The sequence below is a fragment of the Bombyx mori genome, chromosome 7 (genome assembly GCF_030269925.1).
Source record: "Bombyx mori chromosome 7, ASM3026992v2".
Lineage (NCBI taxonomy): Eukaryota > Metazoa > Arthropoda > Insecta > Lepidoptera > Bombycidae > Bombyx > Bombyx mori.
The window spans coordinates 5,239,884-5,253,135 of record NC_085113.1 but is presented as its reverse complement, the minus strand read 5'-3'; the positions used below and the strand labels follow the sequence as shown (position 1 = coordinate 5,253,135).

The 13,252-nt window shown below is 36.8% G+C and overlaps 1 protein-coding gene across 4 annotated transcripts in view; it reads left to right on the top strand.

The window, feature by feature from the left end:
* Window positions 1-13,252, top strand: part of LOC101740250 (klarsicht protein) — a 358,174-nt gene that overhangs the window by 85,290 nt on the left and 259,632 nt on the right. The gene's annotated exons all lie outside the window — the stretch shown is intronic.

The following is a 13,252-nucleotide window of genomic DNA, read 5'->3' as shown; positions in this document are numbered from 1 at the left end:
CTATTTTTACGGTTTAATCTCACACTTTTTATTATATGTACTATTTGATGCCCAACTTCAAGATATCATTAGTTGGTTCCGTGCGAAAATAAACGTGAAATTGTACAATTAATTTTCTTACAAAAATAGACATAAAAATAATGACAGTAAAAATGACAGAAATAATGACAGTAAAAAAAACGCTATATTAAATAGTAATAGTAGTTTTACATATACACATGCATGTATGTACATTTGCAAGTTATTAACGATTGTTTTAGAATCTTTTTTTTTTTGCTATCTAATGCCGAAATAAATAAAATGCGCTATTTGAAGCCGCTTAATTGTTTATGTAACTAATAAAATAAAGAGTAGTAATCATATAAATATAATAAAAGTCTGAAGAGTTTGTTGAGCATTAACATGAACGGATTACAATAGTGAGGTAAATAAGCAAACATTCCAGTTCAAAAGTACTAGAAATTTTCAAAGATAGCAATATTACTTTTACGAACTAAACTACGATTTTTCAACTAAAAACTGCTTTTTAATCTGGATCAATCAGTGCCTTAACAAGAACATTAAAGTGATGAACTTTTTATGACGCGATCAATTGAAACACGCGAACCCAGTATCCTATTAATTAAGCACGTTTATGTAAAACAATTAAGCACTCAATCCGTTACTTCACAAGCAACCCGCAAAACTTACGTCACTAACGAATCGGTTAACTTTTATGTCGGAAAGCTTTTAGCGGGCTACATTCATGCCCGTGATTGAAGTGTCGGATTTAATTATTAATCTAAAACGAAAACTATCCCTATTTTTGTAAATATAAAGCGTTTTATTCTCGAACAAAGATACGATTCTATAAGATGCATGCTTAGTTCACATAGTGTGAAGTCACGTTATATAGTTATTAGGACAGGTGATAATAATTTCAACAATAGCCTAGAGCTCAATACGAAACGTCCCAATAGAATTAGTTAGTGTACCTAGATGTAGTTATTAATTTATTATTATATATTATTTTTTTGCTTAGATGGGTGGACGAGCTCACAGCCCACCTGGTGTTAAGTGGTTACTGGAGCCCATAGACATCTACAAAGTAAATGCGCCACCCACCTCGAGATATAAGTTGTAAGGTCTTAGTATAGTTACAATGGCTGCCCCACCCTTCAAACCGAAACGCATTACTGCTTCACGGCAGAAATAGGCAGGGCGGTGGTACCTACCCGCGCGGACTCACAACAGGTCCTACCACCAGTAATTGATTGTGACCAAATTGTTGATCACGTAATCCAATATAATTAATATATGTAATAGGTAGTATTTATATCAATAACGTTGTATATGGATACTATGATTATAATTGTTAAAAAAATCAAATAGAAATTTTATTTATCTCTTCCAAATTCGTATAACAGCTGCTGCAGTGTAGATTTTTCGTGTCACGTCAATTTTGAAAGTTTCGTTTAGTCACTAACTGCAAATATTAAAAACGTGATTTTGCAACATATACCTTGTGACGACATAATATGCTCCGCGAAACACTGGTGTTCATGTCGAGCAGTATTATTTATTTTGTATTCTTTATTTGTAGTGATTGTATTGGTTTTACTTAATATTTATGTATGTCGGAGCACGCCAGGTATGGCTGAGCGGTAGTTTCGTCATCACTCGTATTCGATTGAACTCGGTTTAGTTAATAAAACTTTTTGAATAACAATTATTGAAACTCAACACACACAACTTTCACAATGACAGGATAAACCGACAGTTTCGTTGCACATACCGACAGACCGACTGACTGAGACGGACGGAATGACTGTCTGACACGGAATGCCACGACTCTGTCCACGTACCGCCATTTTATACTGTGGCGTTACGTAGTCTACCCTTCATTTTGTGATATTTATCAAAACAACATCTCATCATTTAAAATAATAATCAAAACCACCGTCTTAATATTACTTCGTTATCCACGACAACTAAAAGTCGTTATCCACGACACGGCCATTCTGACATGTCACACGTCCCTGTGTGACGCTCCTGCAAGAAAAACAACCTTTTGCAATATCAAACAGGTTTCGTCTGGGCCAATCCTGATACATTCACGATTGAGGATTGGGATTCCTTTCATTACAAACCATAACGTTAGCTCTCAACAAGATCTTTAACAGACCATGTTAACCTGTGTGAGTAGATAACTTAATTACCCAATTATCAGTGATACACTATACAACTGACAAATTTCATTAATGCTCAATAAGCATTAGAAAGCCGAGTTATTACAAAACAACTCAATCTGAGCAGTATTTCATCAGTATTCTGTATCAACCACAAACTATCGTTACAATTACTTCCATCTAGTGAGAGTAACTCATGCCACCTATATCGAGTGACGATAAACCAATTCAAGTGCCACCTCCATCAAGTAGCTCTTGACTACTTATTGCCTCCATCCGGCAAATAAGTGGGACCTCCATCCGGTACCCAACTTCAACACAAAACACTAATGCCTCCATCCGGCACGCAAGTGGAACTTCCATCCAGTACCCACTTCAACCATAAAACACATCGCAATGCCTCCATCCGGCAATAAAACGAACACATCACCTAAATCGAGCGATGTGTTCAATTACCAGTCATAAATGACACCGAATACTGTTCTTTACTAATCACACAAAATAGGACAACAAAATCCTTACTTTAATCAGTCAGTTGTATCGTGGTCATTTGATCCTACATCTTCTACATCACTAGTTTCAACAAAATCGTATAGAACGCTCCTGGCCTGGCTGCCGGCGCAGCTAGTGACATTGCCACCCACATTATCATTAAAACAAATGATAAAACCAATACACATCATTTCACAATATAGAGTCAAAGTCATTACTAGACCAACACAACAATAGTCTCCATTGAGACCCAGGTCTCCGCTGTACCAATCGATGGAGATGCTCTCTCTCACCTCACTGATCAGTCTCGTCAGTAGCACTACTTAGAGGCAACCTCATGTAATCATAGGTTCTATTACCAGTTAAAGCCACAAAATTCAACATCAAATTTTACTAACTTTCCAATGTTCTGGTCTCGTCAAAGTTAATCTCTTACTTTCAGTATCATTTTAAGTAAAAACCTTTAGGGATATGGCACGCGAACTATTAAGAATTCGAAGGGGCTCACTTTTGTTATTCTTATGGTAGAACAATTTAAAATAGATGTACGGCTTCTAGCACTTCTTGTCAAGAACAATTCCATGAGCTCACCGCGAGCTTGGTCATCAATAACGCAAGTCTGGGCTTCGAATAAGGACACTTGATTTAAGTGTTCTATTTCGCTGAATGCTCAATCTCACTGAACCGATTAAAACAACTATCAGGTAGTACATGACATACAATAGGTAAGCAATAAACCATCGCATAGGATTTGTTCCGTACAGTTTTGAGTCAAAACAACAGAAACCTTTTATGAGAACCATCGTATAAAATTGATGAGTTATGAAGCTACTACTAATAGATTTCTTGACAAGAGAGCATTCGGCACCCGAATCCAAATAAAAATAATACGACTCACCAGATTGTTCTTATTTACCAAAATTGCCCGATGTTACGCAGCTACCGGCACGTTGCTCCGCTCGGCCGGTGAATAGTTGACCCATCGAGCGCCGACAGACGGCGTTTGCGTCCCATATCTCGTATTGGCTGCAGCAATCACGTGTCGAATGCGACACGGCCTTCCTGATTGTACACGTCCTCGTGTGATGGTTAACCTACAATCAAAAACATCCACGAGAACACTTGTTCCGCTCGATCACTCCTGACTACACTTTACGACTTATCGGAAAATTTAAAGTCATCAAAGCTTTAAACTGTTTTAATACCATTTTAACCAAATCAAACAATAGGGTATACAAAGTTCACTATTCAGCAGCCAGAGCACGTACCACAGTCGTTCATCAAACTTCAAATTTACTCTGTACAAATCAGGCATAGCTTACAGGAACTCAGATCAAAGAAAACTTCCGAGTAAAAATATCTAACGCCACGGCTCTCCAGCCGACCAGCAATCGCAATTGCCCTCATGATGCGCATCCACCGCGTGGATCGCCCGTGTGCATCACCCGCTGACTACACACGATGGTCTTTACAGACCCCGACCTCCGCCAGAGCCAAACGCGCACCGCGCACCCACGGACTACTTGAGTTGCCTCAAGAGACACCGATTTCTACCGGGCTACGACTACGTAATAGCTACTGGTACGGTCGAACACAATACGGCCGATAGACTATCCTTACTCGAGTTTTCACCACAATTTAAGCTTGCTCTTCATCATCATCATTTACATCAACCTCGACTGGTATGTGTCATGCTGGCATTTTTCTTAGCCTATCATGTGGGTATTTGTAAGTACGTTTTGAATTTAAAGCTTTCAATGTGTAACGGTCACCATCCAATACGACAACTACTTTAAACGGCCCTTTAAACTTCGTATCTAATTTCGTTTGATTACGCTCTTCGATTTAATGTGTGGACGAGCTCACAGCCCACCTTGTGTTAAGTGGTTACTGGAACCCATAGACATCCACAGCGCAAACTCACCACACACCTTGAGATAGAAGTTCTAAGGTCTCAGTATAGTTACAACCGCTGCCCCATCCTTCAAACCGAAATACACCACTGCTTCACGACAGAAATAGGCAGGGTGATGGTACCCGTGCGGTCGATGGCACTATACGGAGCACTCGTCTGGTGCCACGTCCTTACCCACGAGAACGTCGCCGCGCTGCGACGCCGGCAGCGCGCGATCGCAGTCAGAGTTATTCAAGGATACCTCACAGTCTCCTACGAGGCGGCGCGCCCTAGCGCAAGTGCAGCCGGAGCGCGGGGGCTCCAATCTCGGCAGTCCGTGCTGGAGGCGTGGTCTCGTCGTTTGGCGGACCCGTCGGCCGGCCTCCGTACCGTCGAGGCGATCTGCCCGGTTCTCGCAGACTGGGTGGGCCGCGACCGCGGAAGTCTCACCTCCGGCTACCTGTGCAGACTCACAAGACATTTTACCACCATGCAAACTTCTTACCGCAACAAATCTTACCAGCCACCACGCAAACTACAATTTTACGGGTTCCACCTCTCCTACACGATGTTACTCCCACACTGAGGAAGCCACCACACTGAGGAAGCCAACCGCGAACACTTGTCAAGCACGCACAAGCACGCACTTCACCGGAAAAACCTGCATCCGCGAGCGGAACCCGAACACCGCCGCATCGCCAGACACGAACGCACCGGACGTCTTATCTTACAGGTCACGACGACTTCAGATGTGTCAATTTTTCTTCCCCACGGAAACTTGCTTGCTTTCTTGTTTGCTTGCTTGCTGGAGCCCGAAGTCATCGAACGTGTAATGTTATTGGTATTGAATCTAGTAGATTCTAAAATTTCAGCGACAATTCACAGTCTCATGTCCTGGTTTTACTGCACTAGTGCCATGTAACTCTAGCAGAAGTCAGCCGCTTAAAATAATTCTTGTCGGAACTACCCACTCGTCATGACAGATCCATTATTGCGATCGATGTTTCACTTGAGATTTGCACTTGCCTTAATTTCTTGCAATAGCTTGTTACGTGTTGTATTTCCGCTAGTAAATGCCATGTGATGAAGTCGACAGTCAAACTGGGCAACATGAGCCAGAACGTAAGATGTGACGATTTCTTCGTGGCTCAGATCTTCCATCGAGGTAACAGAGACGTTATTACACGACTTACGTATGCTGCATTCACACTCTTGTGGCGTACCACTACTAGTATTCTGATCTGCATCATGTTTTTTTTTTGCTGTACTTCGAACATGTTCAAACACGTCACGCCAGTGAGAGTAGAGTCCTGATCTCACTTCTGATGTCGGAGCACGCCAGGTATGGCTGAGCGGTAGTTTCGTCATCACTCGTATTCGATTGAACTCGGTTTAGTTAATAAAACTTTTTGAATAACAATTATTGAAACTCAACACACACAACTTTCACAATGACAGGATAAACCGACAGTTTCGTTGCACATACCGACAGACCGACTGACTGAGACGGACGGAATGACTGTCTGACACGGAATGCCACGACTCTGTCCACGTACCGCCATTTTATACTGTGGCGTTACGTAGTCTACCCTTCATTTTGTGATATTTATCAAAACAACATCTCATCATTTAAAATAATAATCATAACCACCGTCTTAATATTACTTCGTTATCCACGACAACTAAAAGTCGTTATCCACGACATGTATTTAAAGTATGAAATCAAGTATTTCAATTTTATTGGATCTTAACAGTAAACCCTTCGCCGATTGAAGTCAAGGTAGATAAGCATAATACATATATATTTAATTTAAATGAGCGTCGTCGCGAGAGAAAAGGAATTTTACATATTTGTTATTTTTATGAAGAATAGAGACATATATTTGATTATTTCTGTTGTAACATTATTAATGCGAAAAACCTCAGCGTATATGTGAATTTTACAATTAAAAAAAATTAATTACGCTTAGCATCCAATAAATATTTTATACCATTTTTTTTTTGTTAATGAATATGCGAATTACAAGGTTCTATAAGCTAAAAATAAATGGATCATAAATTTAACGAAACAAAAAGTGATATTTATAATGAGGAAACAAAAAAATGCGAATATTTAAAATTAATTCTTTATTAGCAGGCTTCAACGTAAATTAAAACATTGTTTTTAATACTATAAGTGATCAGACATGATATTTTTATATACGTAACTTAGATTCCGCAGTCAGTCTTGGCCCGCATGTGTTCGATGGAAGGACTATTACAAGAACTATTACTGATTGATACTCTTTGGTTTTTACGAAAAAAAGAGGCGAGAAATTGATCGAAACCAGCCACTGTTTAATCATCAGTGCCAATGGAGATATTGTATAATCAGTAGTGTCGCTTAGTTACAAAATATCGGAGCGGTATAAAGGAACGACAAATCAATTCTCAATACAATGGTTTTAAACTTTCTGTCCAATTACATATGATAAATTACACAAATCTTCACACACGATAAAACAGCATTCAAATTATGACTATTTTTGAGACAGCGTCAAAACGTATCAATCAGACATCTTTATGACATACATAAATTATCAAAAAAAATTATCCGATAAACATTGCGTGGGTTACTATCGATTTTAAGATATCGATTTTATAACAATCGTATAATGTATTGATGTCCGTTTAGCCGTTAGAAAGTTCTCGGAATTCACTTTGAATAACGTACCGATAGCCAGAAGCGGAATCGATCACCATAATTCACTTTGTCAATTATTTACGTTTACTATTGTGCATTCATTACTTTCTACTCTAGTGGCTGACGACTTCCGGCTACCTTCAAAACAGTTGTTACAGCGTTAAGATCAAAACAATCTGCAGGTAATTACTTAGGTACTTTAAAAAAATGCGATGTGAATTGAACTTAAAAAACACAAAATGTTAGGTAAATCTCAAGTAGTACGATGCAAAGACATTTTAAAAATTGTTTTATTTTTGTTTCAGGTAAATGTTGCCCGAATCTAATCGAATGTTGTAACGTAAGTTGATATTTAATGAAGGAGAACGTGAAATTTACATACAGCCAAACGATTTGTCACAAATCTCCAGCACGAAAACAATTAATAAAAAATAGGAAAATATCTTTAAACACTATTAGCGATACTAAAAACATTTCGTTTAGAACACTGTTGCTTCGTAAAAAAAAAGAACAATTCAAATGAAAGAAATACAACAAACAACACACAGAGTTTGACCTTCGAAGCGAGGTGAGGTAACATTGAGATGCAACATCTTGTTAGGTAATCGATACTAGACAATCGAGATCTAGGTTTAATTTACGAGCTAATCGAACTGTTGCAAGTAAATCGTATTATTAAAATTTTATCATAATAAATGATTTTATGTGTTGCAAATTTGTGATATTTGAGGAATTATTCGAGATGATCCCCTCATCTCCTTTTTATCATCGCACCTCTAGCCATCGGAGCAGAGTTCATCCATATTATCTGGAACCGCTGCGTTCATCGACAGTGCGTTTCCAAAGATCTTTTTTGCCACGTACCATCCGGTTTTGGAATGAACTCCCCTCCAATGTTTTTTTTCGAACGCTATGATATGTCCTTCTTCAAACGAGGCTTGTGGAGAGTACTTTATGGTAGGCAGCGGCTTGGCTCTGCCCCTGGCATTGCTAACGTCCATGAGTGACGGTGACCACTTACCATCAGGTGGGCCGTATGCTCGTCTGCCTACAAAGGCAATAAAATAAAAAAGGTAGGCTTCCGAATAAAGTGATTCATCGCGTGAAAAGTCTTTTGTAAAAACAATATGTTCAAATGTTTCAAGAAAATACTGTTTATAAAACTTACTTACTATTAACGCATAATGTACATTATATCAATAGAATCGATTAGTATATTCAAATACGTGAAAATTTTACACTTGTGGTAGGACCTCTTGTGAGTCCGCACAGGTAGGTACACTAGGTACCACCACTCCGCCTATTTCAGCCGTGAAGCAGTAATGCGTTTCGGTTTGAAGGGCGGGGCAGCCGTTGTAACTATACTGAGACCTTAGAACTTATATCTCGGGGTGGGTGGCGCATTTACGATGTAGATGTCTACGGGCTCCAGTAACCACTTAACACCAGGTGGGCTGTGAGATCGTCCACACATCTAAGCTAAAAAAAAATATCAGTGTCTTACAAATGTACTAAAAATACTTTTTAACGCAACTTAAGATTAAAAGTAAATATGTATGATCTGTACTCGTGAGAGATTACGATTGTCAACTGTGACTGGATCATCGCTTTCTACACAACGTGACACATACCTAATTTTCGCTGTGTCGCCTTCACGGATCTTCGTGAGAAAATGAACAAGTGCATAACAATACGAAATTAGATCAAAAGTCTTTTATAGGAACGCTTAATCACATCTTTGTTATTGAAGAGGCTCTTCTATCTCTAAACTCACGACTTCACAATGTTATTTTTGCTACGTGGGTGCGCATTGTGCGACGCGATACTATGTAGGTTACTGACATTGAGCTTCTTATCTACTGTTGATTTTTGAGAGGTGTATTTTAATGTATGGCCCCTCAGAGGCGTAGTTATACTTTATATCTTAATACGAGTTCTCACAAGCGTTAAATGTTGAAATCGCCTAGATTTTATAATCGCGCCAAAATTAATTGATTTTCTTTTTTTTAATCTCGCAACCCTGCTAATATCTACTCTGTATGTAATTATCTGTGGATATTTTATAAAATGGCCGCCAGAGTATTGAGCAGCTGTGAATTTTAAGTTTTAACACTTTGTATTCTTGGCAGTTTGTTTTGTAACGGCACTCGTTTGTCTGACTATGCGGTAGAATGTGCCTGAAATAGTTTTGCATTGCGTTCGCGTTTGCAAAATGGTCATCGATTGAAGTTAAATGATTATTTCAAATGTAGTCACAAGAAAATAGGAGGATTTTGTTTCTTCAACTGTAGTTTCCAATTCAATTGAATTAAACACATTATAGCGAAATTTAAAATAAATAAATAATGGACATTGAAAAGGGTCGTTTATAATTTGGAAGAGAAAATTGTGTTAAACTTTAAATATGTAGTTTGAAATGCAAATTCTATTTTATTACCATAGGTGTAGCCGCGATCTCGGTGTATATATAGACTGTCGTGCTGCCATTGGCTCCCTTTGAGTCGTGAGGTCGAACAAACTATTGTACGATAAGTACTCATCACAGGAACTAGGGGAAAAACTCAATCATATTATAATATGTTTCGTATCGCCCTATCCTACATCTGAAGTGAGCTATATTTATTCGTAACAAATTTCCCAGTTTCTTTCGATAGTATAATTTTGAATTTCTTGTATAATTTTTAAAGTTTCTACTGAACTACAAATTGTCGAAGGAAGCAATAGTTCAAGTAATCAGGATCAAGACACACATCTTTAAACATTTATGCTCATCGAATTTTGATTATGATTATGTGCAAAAAAACGAGTATTTAAATTCAAGTTACAAAAACTATGTCATAACTCACATACGACTAACTAACATTGGAACCGTTTAAAAAAATATGCTAAAACTTAATTAGAATTTATTATGTTCTAAAAACTTATTCACTTCCGAATAGTGGCCGCATCTCGATTAGCATAGTAATTAATTGCTTTGTGCCACATCTAACTTCGGCGTTTCAAAGAAATTTAATAACCCTAAACAAGTATTCTAGTTCGAAGTATACGCTCTTCATTGTCGAAACGAGTGACTGCATATTTATAAACTACTAGCTGACCCGGCAGACTTCGTAGTGCCTTAATCGATAAATAAAAGACCTAAAATTTTTGTATAAAATAAACTTAAAACAAACAAAAGGAATCCGTCCGACGGGGGACACATCAAAGGAAAAACAAAATTGTTATTTTTATTTAATTCCGAGCATTTTCATATTTATCTACTTTTCAAACCTTCTCTGGACTTCAGAAATAATTCAAGACCAAAATTAGTCAAATCGGTCCAGCCGTTCTCGAGTTTTAGCGAGACTAACGAACAGCAATTCATTTTTATATAAATAGAGAGATGGTTTTGAATTCTGTCTGTGCTGAATTAAAAAAAGCACAAGTAGACAAGGACAATGCCCTAAAGGCATAATAAAATGGGAAAGAGAGAGAGAAAGGAAATAGCGATGACAGTAGTGGAATTCGCGCGTGGGAGGGACACTAATTTGAGAGGGTACTTTCAAGTGCTTGACTAAATATAAGAAAGTCATATACTAAAATAATAAGTTATGAATGCTAATTCAAAGTCAAAATTGTAGTGTTTTCATTAAATTTTTCGATTCAGAATGCAGTCTCACCACTGAGAAAAACCGCCAAGTAATTCGGGAATTGCTTTTTTATTGAATTGAAGCAAACAGGCGCTCTGATAGTACGTGTTCCTGATGCTCATGGACATCAGCAGGGCCAGAAGCATAGCTGAGCTGACTTACCGCTTGAGACTTTTCAAATTTCGTTTGAAGACGATCATATCATAAAATTGATCTTTTAGTTGAAATAATAAACAATTTTAAAATACATGAAATATTTTATTAGTACTTAAAGCGTTTAATTAAAAGAAATAAATATGCATTAGGTACCCAGTATCAAGGATCCATACAATGCTATATGCCATGCTATAACACACATTCATATCCACACGCTTTTGTTATTCAATTATGAGGTTAATAGTTTCCCAGCAATTTCAAAGTGCAAAAAATGCATACTCGCGATAATTATAAGGCAAATGACAGTATCACACAGCAGAAAATACAATAGCATCTCTCATGTCAACTGTTAGTAAAGTATCGCTTCTGTACAGCACATAGCTATATGTAACCACAGCTTCACAACTGTCGCTTTTCGCTCTAGAAATTTTCTTTTGATGCCGGTTTCCATTCTTATTGTGTCAGTTCGGTGTCAGATGTCTTTTGAAGACACAAACGGAATTAATTTGATATCTTGTTCTGGGTTTGCAGATTAAATGCTAGCGTTTATATTAACTTCAAGATACTACTGCTTAGAATTATGTCATGCATTTACAATATTACTAGTAGGCATCACTCGCGTTAAAGTAGAAAAAAACCTACTTTTTTACCTACATTCTTTTTCTAGTCTATATAATTATCTGAACCCCTGAGGACTTGTATGCGATATTACATTATGATGATTGAGTAGTTAAAACATGAAAGAGTAACAGTCACTTTTGCATTTAATATGATATATAGCTTATTATAATATAACAATAATATTAATAAATAGTATGAATTATAGATATTGGAACGAACAATACATTGTTAAATATAGTAAGGAAATAAAGAAAATAAAATACATCCAGACGTGTAATTTAAGTTGCAACTCTCACTTCGAGGAGATATACTCGTAATATATACTAGTGGGCCACCTAGCGCTCGAAATTGGACCATAATTAATTACGATTATAACTTTGAACATTATTAAGATTCTATTGTCAGAATATGCTTATTCAATCACAGATTTCATCAAGGCTACACTATAGACAAATAATAATAAAGAAAAACAATATTAATCTATTTTCAATTTGATCATAACATTAACAATAAACAAAAGAGTATGTTATATATTATATATGCGTGTGTCTGTCAAATACATGGTAGTTTATGTTATGGTTTTTTATTTATTTAATGTATTATATATCTATAATTTCAAAAAAAATATTGTAATGTGCACACTCCTTCTCTATATAAACTATAAGTGTGGAAAATTTCAAACTCCTCCGTCCGCGCAATTTTCGTAAAAAGGGGTACAAAGTTTTTCACGTAAATTAATATATGGGTGTTGCGCTCATTAGTGCAAATCACGTACTTGACTTAAATAAATTTATAGAATTAGATTATAGCGTTATATTAGCGTTTTTTACTGATTGTTACTTTATTTAAATTATTATAAAACTCTTCAATTTACTTCTTAAAATATTCTGTAACGATTTAAGACAGTCTAAATTAAAACAATTTTTATGTTTAAAAATATATTGCTGTTTTATCTGTCAGCTATGTACGAGTATTTTACGATAACAAATAACCTGACAAATTACAAAATGTAAATTGGTTCGAACATTTCAAATGATTCCTGATACAGTCATCATTGTGGGTCGATTTCGTAACGACGATGCTGACGGTGGTCAGTGGTGATTCATATCGATTACCTACCGTATTGCGTTGCTCTGTTGTAAAACGTTTGTAATCTCAGATTGATAAAGGGTAATCTAATTTAAATTCACAATATTCAGAATTGTAAACAATAAAGACAAGATTTTTTAAGAATCTGGACATACGGCAAGGAATCTTTTCAAAGATCAGAAAGGTTATATATTTTTATAAGCCGTGAATAATCGAAATGTGATTGCAAATAATTTGGGTAACGTTACAAAAAACAAGATTCTTGCAATTTCTTTCGATACAGCGTATAACTTAGCGTTGAAACAATCTAATCACAATGCGAATGGCTCACTTAATAGTTCCTAACAGATTTTTTTTCAACCCATTCGGCTGCGTTAATTAAATCCGCTGTAGTACAAGGGAACCGATCTATAAAGAAACGATTATTTACCGCAATAATATGGTTGAAAACAGAAAAATATTAAGTACTAGGTGACCCGGCAGATGGCCTCAATCAATAAATATAAGACCTAAACTTTTT